This window comes from Ceratotherium simum, chromosome 2 (genome assembly GCF_057802395.1).
Source record: "Ceratotherium simum simum isolate JZ-2026a chromosome 2, ASM5780239v1, whole genome shotgun sequence".
In the NCBI taxonomy this organism is placed as follows: Eukaryota; Metazoa; Chordata; class Mammalia; order Perissodactyla; family Rhinocerotidae; genus Ceratotherium; species Ceratotherium simum.
Window position 1 is genome coordinate 57581942 of NC_141901.1, and position 10585 is coordinate 57592526.

Sequence of the window (10585 nt, forward strand, 5' to 3'; positions counted from 1 at the left end):
TATCTTTGTCTATAATATGGGAACAATCCACTACACAGGGCTGCTTTAAGCATAAGGACTGTGGCTGCATTCACTCACCCAAAAGCTCACAGTGAACAGCACCTACGATGCCACAAATAAGATGAAGCCATAAAGGACACGGTGTGTTAGTGAACGCGCTAAGAACAAATCAGGTAGGTAAAGAGGATAGAAGGGAGAGGTAAATGTTTGGATAGGATATTCAAGGTATACACTTGAATACCTTGAGCACGGTGGGTCTAGGTTCAGTGGAATCTGAGGGAGGGATCCCTTTTGAAAAAAGAATACAAAAATATCTTATTTTTGCAAATTTCACAAAAATATGTGGTCGTATGAATAGACATCTAGGGCCTTGGCAGGGGCAGGTGTGAGTAAGGGGGCCCAGAGCATAACCTTCAAGGGCTTCTCAGTAAATCCACCTCTGCTCATGAGTAATACGGCTGTGGCAAGAGGAAGCGTGCAACTGGGGTTGTCAAAAAAGAATCTGTTTTCTGTGACTTAGAGCAAGTCATCCAATTACTCTGACCCTCGATTTCCTGATCTGTAAATGAGGAAAACAATATCATGTCCTTATAAGGTTTTAAGGAGTAAATAAGGGCATGTAAGTAAAGTTCCTGCCTCAAAGTAATATGTGGTAGCTATTATTTTAATTTTTATTCCTACCCCACACAGATGGAGAACCATGGTCTCAGCCTTGGGGAGGGGATAGAAGAACCAGAGTAAAAAGGGGATTGTGAGCCTGGATGGCAGGCAGGCCCCACGCTGCCTCTGAGAGCTGGGCTCAGTGGCTCCAGGATGCACACGCTGTGTGTGTGGCCTTTGACCTGTGGAATAGGTGTGTGGCAGTGGTCCTTGTGTGCTACACTCTAGAACACAACCTATGGAGATCACACATCCAGTGAAGACCTAGCTGCCCCTACAGACATGATGTGTAATGGGATGAGCAGAAAAAGCAGATGCAGGGCCCGCAGCTGACATTGTCTTCTTTGCACAACTATTATATCCCCAGAGCCTTCTCTCTCCCGTACACAATGGCAATTCTTGAGGGAAAACTGATTGCCCTGGTTGCAGGAGAAGAGGCAACGGTCCCAAACAATAGAATCATGGTAGTGGGTGTTGGACAAGTCAGTATGGCGTGTGCCATGAGCACTCTGGGGAAGTCTCTGGCTGACGAACTTGCCCTTGTGGATGTTTTGGAAGATAAACTCAAAGGAGAAATGATGGATCTGCAGCACAGGAGCTTATTTCTTCAGACACCTAAAGTCGTGGCAGATAAAGCTTACTCTGTGACCACCAACTCTAAGATTGTGATGGTAACTGCAGGAGTCCGCCGGCAAGAGGGACAGAGTCATCTCAATCTGGTGCAGAGGAATGTTAATAGCTTCAAATTCATTAGTCCTCAGATCATCAAATACAGTCCTGAATGCATCATAATTATGGTTTCCAACCCAGTAGATGCTTTCACACATGTTACCTGGAAAGTAAAAGGGGATTACCCAACCACCATGTGATAGGAAGTGGGTGTAATCTGGAATCTCCTAGATTTCACTGTTTTATAGCTGAAAAACTTGGCATTCATCCCAGCAGCTGCCATGAATGGATTTGGGGAGAACATGGCGACTCAAGTGTGGCTGTGTGGAATGGAGTGAACGTGGCAGGCGTTTCTCTCCAGACACTGAATCCAGAAATGGGAATGGACAATGATAGTGAAAATTGGAAGGAAGTGCATAAGATGGTTGAATGTGTCTGGGAAGTCATCAAGCTAAAACGATACACCAGCCGGGCTCCTGGGTGAAGTGTGGTTTATCCCACTGAATCCGTGTTGAAATATCTATCCAGGAACCATCCAATGTCAGCGATGGTCAAGGGCATGTGCAGCATTGAGAATGAAGTCTTCCTGAGCCTTCCACGTATCCTGAATGCTGGGGGATTAACTGTGTTCTCAACTAGAAGCCGAAGGTCGATGAGGTTGCTCAACTCAAGAAAAGTGCAGATACCCTGTGGGGCATCCAGAAGGACCTATAAGACCTATGACTTCTGGCTTCTAGGCTGCAGAAATTCAAAACTCCAACATGATTAACCATGAACCGTGAGTTTTTGTCCATGTACGTGTGTGAGAGTTTGCTTTTATCTCCCTAGATGTGAATTTGGGCTCAAAGAATCAAAGCCCATGCTTAGTTGAATGCTTGCAATATGAGCCCTTGAACAAATAAAATTAACTACTGTAAAAACAAAAAAAAAGGAAAAGGAAAGAAAGAGAGGAGGCTGGGGGCTCGCACAGGCCTGGGTTCCAATCCTGCCGCTGCCTCTGCCAGCCTGTGAGCTTGGCCAGTGGCTTCCCCTGCCCGAGCTGCCACTTCCTCAGCTGTCGCACAGCAGGACGGTCCTAACGCTGCTGCACAAGGGGCTCCTGAGGATATAACATGCAGGCACGCACAGAGCTGGGGTCACTGCTCCTGTCTCCCTCCTCTTGCCACTCAGACACACTCTCCGGGACATGTACCAAGGAGGAGATCTCACTGTGACAGCCTTGAGCACCCGGTGACTGAAAGTCTTCCTAGGCCCCAGGTATGTGGCTGCCGCAGCAAATGCTCTCGGACATATAACAAAGCAAGCTTGGCCCGTGGTGGGTGCCGGTGACGTTCGATGACCTAAAACAATTAAACCCATAATCAGAGGGTGCTCCAACTCAGCTGCTGTGGGTTTGTTTGCCCACGAGTCACTATCATCTTGCTGGGAGTGTACATCAACCATTAGCCCTCAAAGTTCTGTTGCTAAGAGATTATGAATCAAATTCTGTTTCCAAAAAATAACCACTACAGGATGTTCCAGGATAGAACCATAATAACAGCCCAAACAGAACGGATATGCTGTTATTGATAAATCCTTATAAAGAGCTGAGGAATCGGGTAACGGGGAGGTAGGCTGGCCATACACATCCTATGGAAATTACTGGTTTGCCAAGGTTTTGAATAGACTCAGTGATAGAACTGCAAAGGACATAATATAACGTCTTCATGATTCTGCAAGTTCTTCAACCAGCCAAGACGTATTTGTCGGGGCCTGTTATTTGCCTATTCCGTGCGTGTTTACGATCGTCTCAGCCACATTCAGTTGCAGGCAGTGACTAAGTTTGCCATAGCTGTAACCACCCCTGTCTGGCATAGTGCCCGAGTGCAAGAAGTGATTGAGTGATTTGACACAGTCGTTTGCAGCCACCTCCACAATTGCTCTGTTGCTGGGGCAACAGGAACTAGTCAACTCACAGAAGCCCAGGTTAGAGCAGGACAGAGGTTCCGTCAACAGGGAGGTCAGCAAACAGGACACTGGTTTCATCCGGCCCCTAAAACAGCTCCACCCAGGGGATTTTCCTGGGAAGATGCAGCGATTCAGCTCTGTCTCCTTGCCAAAGGCTCCTGGGTCACCTCCAGGTGATTACTGTCAGGCAGATGGATTGGTGCAAAGGAGCTATCATCAGTTAGGAAGGGAGCTCCTGATCTCTGCCGGCATCTCTCCTGACCTGGGAGCAGAGCGGTGCGATGCCAGCCTGACACTCCCTTCCTGCTGCCCCCCAACCTCCTCCCCCTCAACCTCTACCAGCACCCCCTGCTGTCTGTCTGGTCAGGCCCCTGGCTGCTGTGGCCTTATGGTCTATATTTTATCTCACTGGGCAGGTAATGGATGGCAAGTTGTGTTCTTCTCTTTCATTTTACAGATGAGGAAGCCAAGATCCAGAGAGACAGAGTGAGGGGTCAAAGTCACACAGCTCGTAAGTCAGGAGGCAGACTCGTGTCTTCTACCCCAAATCCCAGGATCTGCACTGCTCACCAGACCCCAAACACCCTATGATGCATTGCACAGGAAACCGCTGGGTGTTGCAATGGCTCCCAGAAAGGTGTCAGTGTTTCCATGGGACAACCCTGGTGACCCTCGGTCACTGTGTGGCACCCACGGGAGGGGAGCAGAGCCGCAGGCACTCTGCCTTCCTCCTTCCTGCAAGGGGCAGAAGATGGGGGTCATGAATCAAGCAAATCATTAACATTCCAGACTCCAAAGCTTATTCTGCCACCCTCTACCTGGGCGACCTCAGACAAGTTACTTAATCTTCTGCAACGCTGTTTCTTTTCTAAAAATTAGGTCAAGACTAGTACCTACCTACTTTACAGCGTTGTTATGAGGAATGCATGAGATTAAACAGGTAAAAGTGGTTAACAGGGTGTGTGGGAAACACTTAGTAAGTGCTAACAGCAGCAGCAGCCACAGCTGTAACTATGTCGTCATTTTCGCCACCACCACCATCATCTACTTCTGCTCAGGACCTGGGGTGCAAGTGGACAGGAGGCTGGTGCCAACTGGAGTGCCATTGCAGTCCCCAGTCCTGACTGGTCTGTACCATGAGGGCCTCTGGTGACAAAGGGACACATTTCCCAGGGTTCCTGGTGATAGATCCTTAATTTTTCAGAAGCTGGGCTCAAAGAACTAAGCAGCAGCTTTGTGGTTTCTGTGCCTGTCTAAACACATGTGCTTCCAATTGGCTCTCCTGGGCTGGAATTCCCCGGTGCCCAGCCCAGGACAGCTCCCCCACTGCCCAGTGCCCCCCACCCTGAATCACGCTGGGCTCCTGCCCTCGGCCAGGCCTGGGGGCCTCAACAGCAGACTGCTTCCTCCCCACCATTTATCAGTTCTGTCCCTTGGAGTGGGAAAGAGCTGGCCAGCCCAGGGCCCCCTCCCAAGTCTGTCTGAAAGTTGCTACCCAGAGAAGGGCATCTTAAGGAGTGCTGGGGGCGGGCAAGGGAGATGAAGGTTGAGGTGGAGGGGTCATGAATTCACCAGCCCTGCCACTTGGCACCCGCCCCCAACACAGCGGCTCCAGTTATCCTGTGGGGTCAGGATGCTGTTTCTGCCGAGTCATCCTTTCTTGCCCAGAGGGATGCTGGCCCAAAGCCACATTCCTAGTGGGGTCTAAGTGCCACAGAGTATGAAAACTTCCTTTCTCACCAGCCCCCTAGACCTCCAGCCCTGCACAGAGGCTGGTCTCTCAGCAGCCTCTGCCAGCAGCAAACACTCTCCTCCAAGTCTGTGTGTGTCCCCCCCAGAGCTCCAGCCCACCCTAGACCCTGAGCTCCAGGGGAGCTACAAACATTCCACTGGGAGGGAAGGATGCTAGCGTGCTGGTGCCAGGGGGAAGGGAGAAGAGACTGCGCCTAAGAAGAGAGGGACACGGGGGGATTAAGGAACAGTTTAAAATTCCTGCCTGCCCATTTTGTGGGCCCTCCTGCCAGTGGGGGTCCAGCAGGCCCATTGAGAAGGAGCCTACTGCCCTGGGATAGGCCTGGGCAGGGACCAAATCTCAAGCAAAGAGGAGACAGGCGGAATGGGAGGCTTCAGCCCTGGGCCTATACTGCCCCCACCCAGCAACTCCAGCATCCCCGTATAGTGCAAAACGTCAGTGTCCCCAGACAAGCAAGCTGGCCACACTGTCTCCAGAGTTCATGTTCCAGGAACACATTTTGTGCACCTACTGTGTGCCAGGCACTGCACTAGGCACTGGCCCCATGGGCGTGGACAAGGCAGGTATGGTCCAGTCTCTGATGTCTCTCCCACCCTTTCCAGGCCCACTGCCCTTGCCTCTACTCATGCTCTCATCACAGACTGCTTGGGTTAAAATTTTGGCTCCCCACTTCTAGCTGTGTGACCTTGAACAAGTTACTTTACCTCTCTGGGCCTCCATTACCTCATCTGTAAAATAGGGGCAAGCTAATACCTACTTCATAGGGATGTTAAGAGAGGTAAATGAGTTAATATATGTAAAATGTTTAGAAAGTTCCTGGCACAAAGAGCTCAACGTGTGTGTGTGTGTGCATGTGTGTGTGTGCATGTGTGTGTGTATGTTCCTGATGCTGTGTGTTTGCTCAGGCTGTTCTCTACCTGGAATGCCTTTCCCCTTTTCTTCTGAAATCTGTAAGTTCAGCCTCGGTAGAGTTTCCAGAAGGGAGACCAACAAGGGGCAGGCCTAAGGTCAGGCCACAGCCCTGCTAGAGCCACCCACACTTGCAGAACACTTTCCTGTATGCCACAGATTTTATACACCCCTGTGAGGCAGCTGAGGGACGGGGGCTCAGAAAGGTAAGACACCTGCCTTAAGTCGCAGCCCTAGTCAGAGTTGGATCTGAGAGTGGAGCTTGGCTCTTCTGACTACAGGTAGTGCTGTCCCTGCCCCACCTCTCAGCAATGGTCCCCAAGAACCTTCAGATACCCTGAAGCTGTGGCCAGAATCTCAAAGACCTCCCAAGACTCAGCACCCAGAGGACGGGGCCTTGCTGGCCCTTCCGAGTCAGTAGGGTTTGTCTCTCAGAGCTGGACAGGGCCAAGGAAGGCCTCAGGACAGGGGGCGCTGGCCCGGCAGAGCCCTGAGGAGGGCCTGCAGGAAGAGCTCAGCCCAGGAAACTCTGAGCAATGCCGGCAGACCACAGGGCCCCCGGCTTCCTGCCCCCTCCACACAGGCTGCCCTGTCAACGTCAACGGGTTTGTGAAACCCTGCTGGGCGGGCACTGGGAACTTGAAGGGCCCCAGAGTTCACCGGCTGTGGTTGCCCTGTTCCTTCGCAGCCCAGGAGAAGGTGGCTTTCCAGAGACTGCCATCCATACTGTAATGGGATCCAGCTGCTGCTGGAGACAGCTACCTGATGGTGGCACCACCACCTCAGGCCCCAGGCCTCCAGACCCCAGAGCTCCTCCTGGGCCCCCACAGATGCAGGGAACCCCTCAACACAGCTGTAGGATGAGATCTGTGGTTGAAGCAGTTCGGAGAGAGACAGAGCGTGGGTTATAAGCTCAGTTCATGGCTTTGCTTGCTATGTGACTTTGGGCAAGTTGGTTAACCTCTCTGTGCCTCAGTTTCCTCACATGTAAAATGATGACAAAAAGCACCTACCTCATTGCGATGATTAAGTAGAATAATGTATAGGGAAGGCCCGGCACAGTATCTGGCACACAGTGAGCTCTCGATAAATAGAAGCTGTCGTTTTAGTAAAACCACTACGAGCAGCAACAAAAAATGAGAGTGCAAATACTATTGCATTTCTTTGATTTTGTATTTATAATTAAAACCACTCAACCCCAATCTACTCTACTTGAAGGAAGTCTATACTGTCCTCTTGAAGTTTCCTCTCCCTCTGAATTGCCCAAGAACCCCAAGTCTTTGTGCTCCAGAAGAGGGAAGTGGAGGGTGCAACTTCCACCAGGGCCAGGAGAACTGGAACTCTGAGCAGGCCTGCTGCCTGCTGACTCTACTCCCACATGGTCAGAAGGAGGACGCTGGTGCTTGGCCACCCAGAGCCCTGCAAGGCCACATAGATCTTCCAGGGGGATGACTCCAACGACGGCCAGGGTGCCCTCCGGCCTGCTCCCACCCCCGTGGCCTGTCACGCCCACACGTGGCCCTTCCCACCGCTGAGTCTGCAGGGCTCTTGGGTCCACCCCTCGCAAACTGGATGAGTTTCCCTGCCACGGTTGAGTCCCTTTTCCTTCCCCAGGATCTGTACTGGGGTTGGGGCTACTTCTCCTTCCAGACCCGAAAACACAGATGGTCTCATTATTCCTCTGTGTCTGAAAGTCCCCAGAAAGCTGCACACCTCGGCCACCCCCAGCGCCCACTTGACGGTTAGCCTCGCTGCTGACTCACCTGCCCATAGACCCCCAAGGCGACTCTCGCACATAGCAGAGAAAAAGTGGTCTCCAGTGGAGCATCTTGCCGTATTATTTTTCTTCTCAGTAACTAGACAGCAGGGAGAAGCCAAAGTTGAGGCCCGGGCAGCAGGGGAGCCCTTTTCTCTTTGTGCCCCAGGAGCCCCAGATGTGAGCTCCTAGAAGAGGGGATCAGAGGGTTGCATTTCGGTATCCCCCGACACCTGGCTCCAGAGCCCGAGCTCTCGCCAATATGTCCATATGGCTCAGTGAATGCTTGTTGACTGATTGACTGAGAGCAAAAAGATGTGTCTGAAGGAGGGGATCAAGCAGAGATGCTGAGTTGGACAGAAGAGGGGAAAATGGACCAGGGAGACCAGGGCAACGGGGCAGCGGATGGGTCTGCAGGAGGGGTGGACAGCCTGTGGGAGCAGAGGAAAGAGGATACATTTCTAGGGTGGCCTGAGAGCAAGGGGCAGTCAGGGTGGCACTAGTGTTGCTGAAAGACCCAGGAGGCATCTCTGGGGGGACACTGGAGATCGCTGACTCCTCCAGGTGCGCAGTGGGGGCTGGGGGATGATGGCAGGATCTTGGCAGAGGCAGCAGCCCCAGAAGGGAGGTGTGGGGGAGGTGGCTCCCAGGGGGATTCAGAGGCAGCCATTAAAATTGTAACTCCCCTCTGCAAAGGGACCCCCTGGTGTGGTTCAGACTGTAAATCAGCAGCAAGCACACTGCCCTCCACAGTGTCCAGAGCCCAGGCTGCCTGAGAGAGGGGCTCCCACTGCCCAGAGGCTGCTCCAACATCGTCTGTGTCCGTCTCAGTGCCCTGTGCTGAGACCCAGGCCTCCAGGGGCCTCTGGGGCTTGAGCAGCCTGGAGGGACCTGGGCTCCCTCAGGAGCGATGAACACAGGGACTGTCTGAGGGGATGGGAGCAACAGCCAGGGCCACTGTAGAGACCACTGGAGTCATGGCATTTAGAGCCCAATAACCTGGTTCAAACCCCAGCTCTGCCACCCACCAGCTGTGTGACAAAGTGCCCTCTGTGAGCCTCAGTCATGCACCATGCCAACAGTATGGCCCTGGTGGAGCTGTTGTGAGGATTCAGTGGGAGGATGTAAAGCACTCAGCATAGAGCCTAGCATTTGGCACAATGGTGGTCTCTTGTGACATTGTGCTGGTACAGGTGTGCTGAGGAACCAGGTATTGGTGACACAGACCTCTCCTGAGCCTTGTGCCTTGCCAAGAACCTACCTGGTAACTTTCCCTCCTCTAGCCGGGGCTCCAGGCCCAACCAGAGGAGGCTGGGCCTTGGCCGGGAGCACAGGAGGTTTCTCACTGTGGCAGGGAAATTGCTGGGTTGGGGGCGTGGGCAGCCACAGTGACCGTCTCTCTGCAGGACGGATGCGGCTTTGCTGACAGAGAGTCTGCGGCCTGGACATGCCAGCGGTGCAGGTCTGAGGTCAGCAGTGGGGAGCCTGGCCCACCACGGCCTCACCGCTCCCGGCAGGGCCCCACCAGGGCAAAGGCATCTGCTTTCAATCAGCTGCCCCCTGCCCAGGGTGGGGGGTGGGGGACTGAGACCTTCTCTCAGGGCCCAATTTCTCAACACACAGAATGGACACTGAGGGTAGAGAAGGCTGGGAAAAGAGGAAAGGACTGGAGATCGGGGTTTACTGTTGTCAGTCACTAAAGAGAAATCCCACTTTATCTCCCTTTGCGGGGCCATGTCTAATCCAGCCCCGTCAGGCCCCCAGCACCCCCCCTGCCCCCTGCCATCATCCCCACTCCAGGCCTGGCACTCACACTCTGTGCCTGGCGGCCCCTTCCCTGCCCTGTGCAGAGCTGACCCCCATCCTTCAGCGTAAATTCCATTTCCTCAGGAAAACCTCCCTGACCCCCTATTTGGGCCCCATTAAACAACCTTGGAGGGCACAATTCGGTTTGTACTTGTGTATTTATCTGTGCGGCTATTTCACACCTGCTTCCCCTTTAGACTGTAAGCCCCCTGCAGGTAGGAAGTGGGTCTGTCTTCTTCTTCTTTTTTTTTTTTTTAGTGATGTTCCAATAGGTCCTTTTATTTATTTTTTATTTCTTTATTTATTTTAGCGTTTTATTTTATTTTTTTTGAGGAAGATTGGCCTTAAGCTAACATCTGTTGCCAATCTTCCTCCTTTTTTCCCTTTCTTTTCTCCCAAAGCCCCGGTAGATAGTTGTATGTCATAGTCATACATCCTTCTAGTTGCTCTATGTGGGACGCGGCCTCAGCATGGCTTGAAGAGCGGTGCGTAGGTCTGCGCCCAGAACCTGAACCGGCAAACCACGGGCCGCAGAAGCGGAGTGAGAGAACTTAACTGCTATGCCCCTGGGCCAGCCCCTGGGTCTGTCTTCTTGAGACTGTGGCCCTAATATCCTGTGCAGGGCCTGGCCCAGTACCTGCTCAATAAATACTTGTTGAATGAGTGAATGAGTCATGCCTTATAATTTTTCTAGCAGTTTCCTTCTGTCATTTTCAATGTTTTAATCTTCGCTAGATCCCTCTAACAGAGTCAGTGTGTACACTCATTTTACAGGCCCAGAGTTGAGGTCGCAGGTGAGTTACTGGCCCCTGGCTCCTAATCCTGGGCCCATCCTTCGTCTAGGAGAAGACGTATATGCCGGGAGAGGAGAAGCATGTGCCATGGACGCAGAGACCAGAGAGAGGGCTGGGTGAGGGCCAGAGAAGGGAGAGGTACTGCTGGACCCCTCCAGCAGCCAGGTTGCCCTGCAAATATTGTACCAGTCAACCTGAAGCACTCCCTATTTCCAGAGAAAGTCCGGGCAGGTGCCCCTGGGGACGTGTCTCAGCAGCCCCCCAACTCTCACTGCTACCCCCAAAATGGCC

The 10585-nt window shown here is 52.5% G+C and overlaps 1 pseudogene; it reads left to right on the forward strand.

The window, feature by feature from the left end:
* Positions 1-1049: 1049 nt before the first annotated feature.
* LOC101398571 (L-lactate dehydrogenase B chain-like) lies at positions 1050-2052 on the forward strand (annotated as a pseudogene).
* The last annotated feature ends 8533 nt before the right edge of the window (positions 2053-10585 follow it).